The sequence below is a fragment of the Lycium barbarum genome, chromosome 12, assembly GCF_019175385.1.
Source record: "Lycium barbarum isolate Lr01 chromosome 12, ASM1917538v2, whole genome shotgun sequence".
Lineage (NCBI taxonomy): Eukaryota > Viridiplantae > Streptophyta > Magnoliopsida > Solanales > Solanaceae > Lycium > Lycium barbarum.
In genome coordinates this window covers 5,310,992-5,324,342 of record NC_083348.1, presented here as the reverse complement: position 1 = coordinate 5,324,342, position 13,351 = coordinate 5,310,992, and positions in this window count along the sequence as shown.

Sequence of the window (13,351 nt, the reverse complement as noted above, 5' to 3'; positions counted from 1 at the left end):
GTTATAGAGAGGTAATTTTACAAAGAGTGTATTGCTATAATGAATGTCACTACTGTTATAGGTATAATGTTATTATAGAGAAGTGAAATATAGAATGAAAAATCGGTTTCGGAGAAAATCAAGTGGTTGTAATGAAATGTTATTATAACGAATGATAATTATAGAGAGGTTTGACTGTAGGTAGTTCTTTAAATCACCTTGCTTCTTCATAGCTTTATTAACTAGTAATCCAAGATCAATGCTCCAGCTAGATATAAGAAAATTAAACATGTGGCTTTTTTGTTTAGCATATGTAATATCTAGCAAACTTTCCTAGCTCAATATATTCGAATTAGCTGGTAACCAAAACAAGCAGGTTAGCTTAAAATGCAACCTTTCGGCATTACTTTCTTTAGAAGGAAATTGAACCAACTTAATAGATTTTACAAGTATCGGCATATTAGATATAATGATAACGACGGATTTTGATTATTACATTATAGATAATATTTGAGCTACCAGAAAACAAATTGTCAATGTCACACTGTATTTACTCAAAAAAATTGTATTCAAACATATTGTAACGACCCTCCCGGTCGTTATGAAAAATATAGGATCGCCCCACCAAATAGAATCTTCCCAAGGGTAGAACGAGCTAATAGAAACACGATTGTACAAGTCTAAGAATTGAAAACTTGACTTCTTTGTGACTTTTGTTTGATTGAGTTGGGTCCATCGGGGGGTGACGTAGGAAAGTAGAACGTCGTTGGGAATTCCAAGGCCACGGGTGGATTCGTATGGTGTTTTTATGTCTATGTGCATGTTTGTGTGTGTTTGTGAGGCCTCGAATGAAATGTTGGGTGGGGAGTGAAAATTGGGAAAAATTGCGAGCTTACTGCCTCAAAGGTACCGTTGCAGTAGGGTAGGTACCGTTGCGGTGGGGTAGGTACTACTACGGCAGAACCGCTATAGCAGTGAGCCTCCCGCCGAAAGCGGTCAATCAGTGTCCCAGTGACCGATATGGCAGGAAAGGAACCGCTATAGTGATGTTGCTATAGCGGGATCAGGCCCGCCATGGCGGAGGTGAGTTTTCCTTTTGGTCCGCTATAGCGAGACTGATGCAGCGGTGATTTGACCGCCGTAGCGGTCGAGGGGGGTAGAAGCTCGGGTTTTAAACACTTAGTTCCAAATTCTTTATTCATAAAACTCCAAAACAGTTCCCCACAAGCACCTAGGGAGAATTTCCAAGCTAGGGCAAGAATATTCTTGAGAGGTAAGTCTCAACCATCCCTTTCAATCATTAAGTTATCATCTTCATGATTATCATCCCTTTTATGGGTCTTCAATGGTGAATTAGTAATAGTAACGCTAGAACCTAATAGACCTTCTATAATTGATGGGTTGTTATTGTTATCATTTATTTATCATCTAATGGCTTGGGTTAACTCCTCTTAATCAAGAATTGAATCATTAGAGTCATGAACTAAGTTATTTGAGACTTAGGGTTTCATAAAAATGATAGCTTGACTATGGAAACTGCTTGTAATTGATGTGTTGATTAAATATTGTTATAGATTGATGATTAGTGGTTACTAAGGCCCTTGTTAGGTTGTTTTACACCTAGATACCATTCACCCATGGGAATGGGGCTAAAGTGAAAGGTGTTCTTGAATTGATTTTGTAACTAGAGTAAGTGTAACTCATTGATCATTCTAATTTCTAGACTTTGAGCATTCCGAGGCTTTACGAAAGGGAAAAGCTGTAGCGGAGTGATTCGCGTTGTTCCAGCTCTACGTTTGAGGTAGGTTACGATCTACTTGAGTTAGACTTTAATTAGTTGATTGTATGTGTTGTGAATTCGATAGGAGAAAGCATGTCTAGTCTTCAAACATGATATGTGTGTGGTTGAACTCCCATATGCAATTGATTGAGTGACCGTGTGGGCTTCGTGCCACTATTTATTGTGTTGAATCTACAGTTTGATGTTGTTGTGATGCGAAGTTAATCTGATCTTCTTGGTGAAATTATGATGCAAAATGATGATTTGAGCATTGAAAACAAGAAGATACGAATTACTAATGTATATATACATGGAAAGGCACATTAGACCGAAATGAGCATATGACCTAAATTACGGGCTCTTGGACCGAGGTTCATTTCGAAAACAAGTGGTACATGAAGTGGACCGCGTTCGAGGTTCTTTCTAGAACGAAGTATTTATGGCTCGGGTCCGATGAGTATCCAGATGAATGGTACATGGACACCATGGGTCCCCTGCAGGTCATGACTACTGAGAAATGACATCAGTTAGCATGTGTGTACAACGATATATGGTTATTGTTAGTAGACTTGTTCCCATGTGTTGTTTCTGTTGGTTGATTCTTGATGTCTTTAGTGACTTAATTTATAATATCTTTGATTGACTTGTTGTTGGACTATTGACTTCGTGTTGTTGGCTGACTTGTCTGTTTTATTGGTTTCATGATGTATATATGATACTAATCTTAGTCGGCCTATGATGCTTACTGGTACATAGTGTTTGTACTGATACTACCTTGCTGCATTCCTTTGAGTGCAAATTGTGCTCCAGAGACTGCTACCCGACCTCACATCTAGCGTTGAGGCCATTTGCTGACATATTTAGGGTGCGTTTCTATCCATGCCAGGCCACCCGAAGATCTTCCTTTTATGATGTCTATTTCCTACTCCAGACATTGTGGTTATTTGTTTAGACGGTTTTCATTCCTTAGACATGTTTTAGATTAGAATCCTTGTATGGTGACTTTCGGATTTTGGGTTTGTAATAGTTAGGACTTCCACATTAACTCCATTGTTTATGGCATGACCTATTTTAATTATCTTGTGCTTGAATGGGTAATAACTTATTGAATTGGTTAATATAAAATTGGACTTGAATGAATAGATGACTTATGTGTTGGTTCGCCTACTAGGAGTTAGTGTGGGTGCCAGTCATAGCGGGTTGGATCGTGACACATGTGTATATAGATCATTCAAACAACATATAAAATTAAATACATCTAGTGTTACCCAAAAATACAATCTGCCAAATACATATGACTTCCATTTACACTAAAAAAAAATGACGAATACACTCAATACACTTAGATCTAAGATACAAGAATGATAAGAACTCATGAATTTTTGCCAGATGAATACACTCAGATCTGAAGAAAAAACAATTAAATACAGTGTACTAATGCAATTTTCTTCATGGGGATGCTAGAGGATGTCATCAAAGCTCTGCTTGGGTGTTCTAGAGCAATATTTTCCCAAGTTGTTTTATTGGAAGTTCAAATGCCATTACTTGCGATTATTATCTTGCGAACCAGAAAAGATATCGAGTGGTTAACATATATCCCTTCTAATCGAAGATATTTACTATTGTTTCTTTGGTTTGTCACATTGGTTATTAATTATGCAACTTCAACATTTCTGATTGATGTTTTTTCAACATAATGAACTGCAGTGATTTCTCCAATAGACGATTAGAAGGTGAGATCTCTAAGGAGATTTGATGCCTTGAATATTTAAAAAGCCTGAGGTGGTGGTGGCGGATCTCATCATCGCCGCTTTATGGTTATGATCTTCATTATTTCAAATCCGATCAACTTGTTTGAAGGGAACTCAATCTCAAATGATATGGATCCGGTGAGAAGAACTCGATATCAATTGATTGTGTAAGGTTTACTTGCGATTGTTATCTTGAGAACCAGAAAGGATGTTGAGTGCTTAACATGTATCCCTTCTAATCCAATATATTTACTATTGTTGATTTGGTTTGTCGCATTGGTTTATAATTATGCAACTTCAACATCTCTGATTGATGTTTTTGCAACATAATGAACTGCAGTGATTTCTCCAATAAACGATTAGAAGCTAAGATCCCTAAGGAGATTGGACGCCTTGAATATTTAAATAGCCCGAGGTGGCGGTGGCGGAGGCGGATCTCATCACCGCCACTTTACAATTACGATCTTCAATATTTCAAACCCGATCAACATGTTTGAAGGGAACTCGATCTCAAACGATCCGGATCCGGTGAGAAGAACTCGATCTCAATCGATTGTGTAAGGTTGGAGGACTCAGTATCCGTCAAAAATTGAGAAGAAGCCATGGATTCCCTCGTCTCTGGAGGCTACGACTGCTGCCTTAGCTGCGGCAGTGATAAGGACCACCACGTGTACGACGATGCCAGCACCGAGAGAGAATAGAGAGAGAACAAATAGAGATCAGAGAGGCGAGGGAGAACGCTTGATACACCAGAATAACTGTATGAATTTGGTATAGCTGTGATATGTAAATTACAAATTCACTGTAGGTACGAAAAGTAATTAAATTAAATAATAGTTACTAATCATAAATACCTCTTAGAGTTAGCTATGTCATGTAAAGTTTTCTAATTAGAAAGAGAACAAAAACAAACCTCGCAACACAATCCTCCAAGAACTTGCCCTAAAATCATTCTTTGAGCCCGTTTCGATTAGTTTGTAAATAGTTGATAAGCATTTTTAAGTGCTGAAATTAATTTTATGCAATAATAGTTATGTTTGCATAAAAATGTAGAAACTGATGATAAGCTATTGATTTGTTTGGCTAAAGTACCTTAATTGTATAGCAAAAAGTTGTAAGTTTAGAAATATCTTTCCGGGGAAAATGATGATATGGATATGACATATACTCAAGCTCATGATTTACTTGTATTAAGAACAATCTATCTATACATAACAGGAGAGACAAAACAAGGATATGATGACAAGTGTCATTACCAGAAAAATCCCAATTTTAAAAAGCAAAATAATAAATAAAATACTTAGCGAAATTATTAATAAATAAAAAAATGCAAGGAGCAAAACAGTTATCAGATTAATAAATAAAAAAATGTGAAAATTTATTTTAGGACAAGCCGCTCAAGATAATGTTGCTAAAATTTAGGAATTAGGAATTTTTATAAATTGAAAACACACGTGTTTGAACACAAATTAGTTTCAAGGCCTATTTTTGTGGAACTATATTTTTACAAAATACTCCGAGGAGATAATAGCACATAAAGATAATGTTGCAATAAATAAGAAATTATAAATTAATATAAATTTAAAACACAGTTGAACACAACTCAGTTTTAGAGTACACTAGTAAACTTGCATTAAACCTCATTGAATTTATACACCAAAATCTAAGGGAAAAACTAACACATTATAGAAAGAAAAGTAAAGCGAATTGTACAAAAATGTCATCAACCATACCAAATATTGTGGTATTGATTGGTGTTACAGACTATACTTCACTAAAATAACATTGTCAGTAATATTTTGTCATAAAATAATTCACTCTCTTCTTCATTTATATGTACAGTATATTTGTGTACAATTCAAATCATAAATGATGCGAATTGCTAGATCATATAAAATTAACGGTATTTAAACTATATTGCAAGGAATACCACTTTTTGTTGATTTAGGTGTTAGCCTTTATCATGGAGATTGTGCTTTGGTGTTGAAACATCTAATAAGTAGTTTAATTAGTATATAAGTCGAGAACACTATAAGCATTCCAGTGGTTCTTCCGTTGGCAATTAAACATAGGTTGATACTTTATTATTATGATATTTGCTAATTAAACCTCGAAGCAACATAATAAATAAAGATTACAGTAATATGAAGAATAAACTATGATCCTTTTAACCATAAAAGAAATAGAAATTTTAATAGTCGCAAGAAAATTAAACAATACTTTCAAAAGTAAAAGTACCGAAATATAAAATTTACTAAAAAATAATGATCTAGACCGTTGGGATTTCTCACCATGACTAATTTCTTCTCCTCCGGTGATTTCCTTGCTACGCTGGGTGCCATTGGAAAGCTATGAAATGGCTTTATTTTAGAGACCTTTGAAATAGAACTTCTAGTGGCCAAGTTTATTAATGAGTTTGATTATTTTAATTGGTACAATGGTTAGTTTTAGTTCGCTGGCTTTCAGACTTCCAAATATTTAGTTGAATTAAATGAAAACATTGAGGAAAATTTGAGGGGTCTAACGATGGTAACACATGTTATACATCAATTGATTTGGTGTAACACCCAGCGTGGTTAAGGTTTTACTGTCCAACGATTGGTGATTAATAGCGGCTTTCGGAATTCTAATCGTTGCTCTTTTAAAGCCTTTAACTAATCTAATTAGATATATCTTTATTTTAGTAGTTGTAACCATTCACTTTATTTTCGAAGGACAAGAATAATGATATTTAACAAAAAGATAAGAATAAAAGACAAACTCTCTTAATGCCCACAATTATATATAAATAAATACATAGATATATAAAAATTAGAAAATAAGTTTAATAATAATGAATATATCTATGCAGATCTACCAGTATTAAGATTCTTTGAATAGAACTGCACTATCCTACAAGTTTTATGTAAACACATTTTTAAATAAAAGAAAATACTCAAATGAGATGAACAACAACAAAAATGAAAGGGACAGATTCATAAATATAATCAATGTAAAGAGAATGAAAATACTTTGTGACTTGTGAGGAAAGATATGGAAAATGATTGTTGGACAGAAATCTTGTGGGCAGAACGGCAGAACGAGGACATTTAAGTCATTTCACACGGGCTGTAACATTTTCTTCCCAGTTATGCCCTTGCACTAAAGTGGGACGTTAACGAGGATGGTTATAACGGTGCTATAACGCCGTCATCCTTTCTAAATCACTCTTTTCTCTCTCCGTCTAATAATTATCTCCCCCTCTCAATGTCTTGAAAAAATAAATACTCAGCACGCCTCTCCTTTCTCCAATGGCGTAAACACCTCTGTATTTTCTCCTTTCTCCAAAAATGCACCTGTGTATTTCAACGACCCTATCGTAACCCTACTATATTATTGCACCCTATTTTGTTTGGATCTCTTTTCCCGCCATTTTCTTCTTCTTCTGTACCTTCATTATTTTTTGAAAAATGGCTAAGTTTATGTTGTATTTCGTGGTAGGGTACCTGGTATATACAGGACATGGACTGAGTGTGAATCAATGGTTAAAGGGTTTAGTGGAAACCATCACAAGTCGTATAGAACGTATGAGGAAGCCCTTGAAGCTTACAACGATTATTTCAGAATTAATAGAAGTCAAGAGAATGTTGATGTTGTTGAAGAGGAGGCTGCCAAAGTTGATGTTGTTGAAAATGTTGAAGCTGCTTCAATCCATATTTACAGGCTTTTTTGGCTGGAATAGTTGTTGGGGCTACTTGTATGAAGATAAATGAATGAAGGGTCAACTCCCCTTTTTGTCTATAGATTATGTTGATGTAAAATATGGATTAAGATATAATTTGTGGAAAAATCTTGTCCAGTTTGTGTTTATTTTCAACTTACTAACATAAATCTCTTGTTCCTCTAATTAAATGGTTGAAGCTTCAAGTAGTATATATGATCGATAAATAAGTGAATATTCTGAACGGTGGCCTAATATGACTTTGAATTGAACAATCAGATAAATGCATTCGATGGATCAACTAAGTGAATACCTTGAACGGTTGCCTAATATGACTTTTAATTGTACCATCAGATGAATGCATTCGACCGGTCAACTAAGTGAATAGCCTAAACAGTGGCCTAACATAACATCTAGTTGAACCATCAGATGAATGCATTCGACTGGTAAACTAAGTTAGACATTTGGTTAGTATTGAACAATTATCGAATTTTACCATGTTATGCTATGATTCTATCACAAAATTATCTCCTAAGGAATAACCACAATTGTTTGCTAGAAAAATTCCCCTTGAAACACAAATTCATGTTCTTGTTCAATCACAAAATCAAGCCATTATAAAACAAAAAACATTAGCAAGGCCAAAACAGCCGGCAATATTTTCCAAGCACCAAGTACAAGAACTACAGACATTGCTCATCTTATGATCGGTGGTTCCATACACTGGTGAAAAACTTTGATGGCAATTTTCTCTCTGAAAGCATGTATCGTGTTTGCGCGCAAACTCGCCATGCTTTGGCCAGCCATGATGAATTCAATGAACTTCAACGAGTAGATACCACATGCTTCACCTACATTGTCTTGTGGGACACCCTCAACCACATGCTTAACCTTCCACGGTTCGGTAAGTTTGTCTCTGGACAAATGGTTGAACTTGCCGGAGTCTTGCAGCAACTTTGAAAACAACATCTGAATGGGTTTTATTAGACCGTCCACCTTTTCAATTGAGTTTACTCTCCTGTTACAGTCGTAAACCTCAATCGCGGCATCATTAATGACGAAAACAAGGGTGCGTAGTGGCTGTTTTCAACATTCCATACACAAAACACTCTCTTAGCACCTACCCAAGACATACCAAATGGTTGCGGATGATCACTTGTCACCTAATCGAAGATCTGATCATTGAATTCATACTGCTTCAACACATTTTCAATAGTTCTCTCTTCTGCCGCCCTCTTAACCACAATATCATTATATATTGCCATCAAGGCAGAACAAGAAAATACATCCATAATGATGACAGATGGATCATAGTATTCAGGGTAATCTATGCTACGCCTCCGCATTAGTGCCATTAATTCAGTAACGTGCTGCAAAACAAAAAAAAATTGTTCCTATCACAAAATACATGCATAAAATATTATGTTCAAATGACTAATAGGAAGTTAACTTACATCATCTGTTAACCAGCTGTCAGGTCTGCTGAGGTACTTGAACCTTTTAAAGTCCATGTTCACGGTATAACCAGTGTGCTCTTCATCTGACCTTATGTTGATCCACCTAAGGTAAGCTCTCTTCTTCTCAAGATCTATTTTTTTTGTAGAGGTCAAGTGTCTTCACATTTTTATCGGTAGAACTCTCAAGACTTTGTTCATGTATACCTCTTTTCAAATTACACTTCCCATGCTGCAATATTCTATGAAGAATGGTATCATGTGCCACTCTGATATTTGCCACCTCTTCCATCACCTTATTTAACATAGGTGGCTCATGGACACAACCGACTGTATGCCTTGAGGTACCAACACCTCCTGCTGATACCCCCTCTACATCAACAGAACAAGATGGACCAACTCCATCTCCTGAGCCTCCACCAAAAACATCACCTACACCTATAGCAGCTTCTGCCCTTGTTATTGTCATCGCCCCTTCCAAATATTTTCTTAGCCTATCAATTATTTTGTCTGGAAAATCTTGGCCAATCGGAACAAATTCCCTCATGAACGGTTGATATGTATCTTGATGAGTAGGGACAAGGAAAGATGCACCTCTGTCTGTAGCGATCATAAAAGAAATGCGTTAACGAGCATATAAGCAAACCAAACCACTAAAATCCATCAAAATTGACAAGGTAGCTTACATCTGCATGGTTCATTATACCATCTCCAAATGGATCAACATGTTTCCATTCAGACAGTAATTTTCTCTTTTGCCATTTTAACATCTTGGGTAAGGACGACTCAGTTGATTGGGTGATAAGACGTCTGATTGACGGTATAGCTTCATATATCCAACACTGACATTAAAAAATTACAATCATTACATAACTAACTTGCCATTTCAGATACACAAATAAAAAAGGAACAAAAAAATAGGTAAAAGTGTTACCATGAAGGCATATAAGAAACCGAGAAAATTGTAATGGTATTCCGTCTTGCCATTTTTTTATTTAGAACTGGTTTCTTCATATCCTTATACAGGACATCCACTAGAAACTCAAAGCTCTTTCGTCCCCGTGGATAATTCCGAAAAATATCTAAATTGCCGGCCATATTTATCATCCAAAGGTCAATGTCCTTGGTGTTGGCGCGACACATGATTACGGCATGAACAAAGTACACCAAGCTCATCTTCAGCCTCCCCGTTGAATTTAGTTTTGAAGACCTTAATTTAAAGAATAGATCTTCTGCTCGTAAGCTTGTCATTTTACCTAGGACTTTTTTCAGAAGTGCAACAGCACTAGGACTAGTCAGGACAACATCTTCCTCCTCTTGGGACGGTTCGGCAGAGAAACAAAGTCCAGTCACGATAGCAACTTTGTTTAAGCCGAAAAAAATTGGCTTGCCGTAGACAAGGAACCATACCTCATGCTTCTTGTCGATTCCGTTATTCTACAGATGAGAAGATTGTGAACTAGTTCCCTGTTGAAGCTCCAATCTTGGTTCATTTTCATCAAAGGACTAAAGCACGTCTCCTCAAAATGATGCATAATATTCAATTCCAGTGACGTGTTCTTGAACTCTTCCAACTTACCAATAGAACATCTCTGGGTCATCTTAGTTGGGGCCCACCCATTTTCATCCAAAATCGTCTTGAATCCATAGGTGGATATGTCAATGGCCCTCACACAGTCAGGTATTGAGGGTTTATGTAGATCCTCTTCATTGACAACATCATCCTTTACATGTTGAGTAAACAGAAAACTTAATTATATTGCAAATTGAATTTTGATCTTTACAGAGTGAAGAATATATATATATATATATATATATATATATATATATATATATATATATATATATATATATATATACAGAGAGAGGGAGAGAGATAGAGAGAGAGAGAGAGAGCCACAAACCCCACTTTTAACAAATAAAATATTGAATACTTATTGACCATTTCAGCTGTAAATTTCCATACAAGCAATTTAAACAACAAAGACATATGATAGGATAACCACCAAAGTAATCAAGACTCATCAAATCATGTGGGGGGTTAATCTTTAAAGATACATAGACATACCTCAATAGTGGTTTCTTACTCCTTATCACCCTCACTTTGGTCACTGACGCCTTTATCCAATTCTTCTGCTTCGTTCTCACCGTCAGCCTTTTCCTCTTCAACTGCAACCACTCCATCTCCATCCCTTTCACCATCAGCCTTTTCCACTTCAAGTGCAACCACACCATTTCCATCCCTTTCACCATCAGCCATGTCATATTCAGCTAAATCCACTTCATCTCCATCTTTCTCACCATCAACCTTGTCCTCTTCGCCTACATTCAATTCATTTCCATCTTTTCACCATCAGCCTTGTCCTCTTCGCCTACGTTCAATTCATTTCCATCTTTCTCACCATCAGCCTTGTCCTCTTCACCTATATTCAATTCATTTCCAACTTTCTCACCATCATCCTTGTGATCAGTGACTCCATCAGATTCCTCACTTTCATTGTCACTCTCATCCATGTCATCGGATTTTTGGTCTTCCTTTTCAATCTCAGCCTCATCATCAGCAACTATATTTTTTACACTTTCAATAGTGTTAACTTAGAATTCTTTTCTAGATCTGGTTCTTGGACGGTTTTGCACCGTCTGTTGTACCATAACTTTTCTCTTCCTTTTCACCTTTTCATCATCATTATATCCACCTTTACTCAATTTTGTCCAATATCAGGATTCTCCGACTCCTGATTGACTTTTTCTAAGTTTTCTAAAGAGTTACCAGCGGCATTCATGTCCCCCTTTTTCTGTTGCAGATCTCGTTCTGTGATGTTTTACTGGTGGTTGTGGAGGGTTTGCTACTGGTGCCGGTTCTTGAGGGTTTTCTACTGGTGCTGGTTCTGCGCTGCCGCAACGCCGTTTTATATCGCTCCTCGTCACATGTCCTGGTACAATATTTTTTACCTTGGGTCTCGCCATAGTAGATTTTGGTGTTTTAGCGGGTAGAAAAACCAGAGGAGAAGGAAGAGAGAAAGTTAGGTTCCAAAATGGGAGGGGAGCGTGAATGTTTTGAAATCAAACACTTTAGTATTTTAATGCAGCAGTGGGAATAAACTTTTTTTAAATTTTTTTAAATTCTCGCTTATTTTAGTTTTATTAAAATTCACAACTTAGTTGATTCGTCATGTTATTTCATCTGATGGTCCATTAAGTGAAACATAGGAAATGGAAGGAAATAGAAGATTTAGACAACAATAATCACTTTTTTGGGTGTTAAAGCCACATAACAAGATATTATATGTGATAACATGTACAACCAAGCTTTTTTGGTTGAGTTTTAACAACAAATTCACTAATCAAACACATTTCCTCAGTTACTTAACTTACTCGACAAACTAGTTGTGGTGTAGCAGCTTGTGCTTTGCGGGATAGTGCCATTTACCAAGTCACAAATCTTTTCACGTGCAATTGTATAAAATCATCTAAGGTCCATAGTGGTGTGTATTATGAGTTGATTTGAGCTATTTATTTATTTAAATAATAATTTATTTATTGGTCTGCCCCCACAACAGGTTCTGGACAAATGCATTTGGACTAACACGACTAAACAGATGTGGCTATTCCAGCCGAGTGGTGACGAGTCATCTTTTCGACCCATCTGTTCCCATGTTCGAATCCTACGAGTCTCCCTTATTTTTGTTTTATTAATATCCACTACTTGGTTGATCCGTCAAGTTATTTCATCTGATGGTCAGCTAATTGAAACATTGGAAAAAGGAAGGAAATAGAGGATTTAGAGAATAATAACCACTTTTTTTGGGTTAGTTATAACAATAATAGTCACTTTTTTTGGCTTTGTTTTAAGAACAAGTTCACTATTTTTTGTTGAATGCTAATCAAAAAGAATTGTGGTTGTGCAGAGATGCTTCAAACTTCATTCGTTTTAAAAAAAAAAAACAGATTTTATTTTGCAGCATAACTTAGTAAAATTAAATTTCCAATGGGGTAAATTTTTCTAACAGCTGTGTGATTAATCCCTTTTTTTAGTATATATTTTCTAATATTTATTTGTTTTAGTTGAATGCCATTCAAAAACAACTTAGACTGCGTAAAGGTCCTATTACATTACTTCAAACTTCATTCGCTTTTAAAATGTAGAAACTTCATTCACACGCAAGTTAACTACATCTCTTGACCAAATTTGTTAGGCTATTCCAGCAAACAACGCCTATTAGAGTATTCTTATTCTTCATAATGGAACAAAAACTCCAAATAAAAACTGACTTGTTTGCTGGTTAAGCTGACAAACTCGGGCAAGATTTATAGGTAACAACCGATGTCATTTTCACAACTCATGATTGAGTGTAAAATTAGAGAGAAGAGAAGGGGGAATGGAGATGAAAATGATGAAGAGTGAGGGCAATATAGAGTTGCAACCCAGTGTGAACATACAATAGGGGGTTTGAAAAGACTAAAAAAATTCGAGAAACTAAAAGGTCTTTTTAGAAATTTTGAAGGTTCATTTTCCCTCCACTAAATTTCAATTCATTTTTCTTAACACATTCTTTTTGGAAATACAAAACGTTTTTTCGAGAAAGTAAAAGGTCTTTTCTGAAATTTTTGTTTCATTTTCCCTCCACTAAGAATGTGCAAGTCTTTCATACTTAACTTGGTTGATCCGTACAATGAAATTATTTGA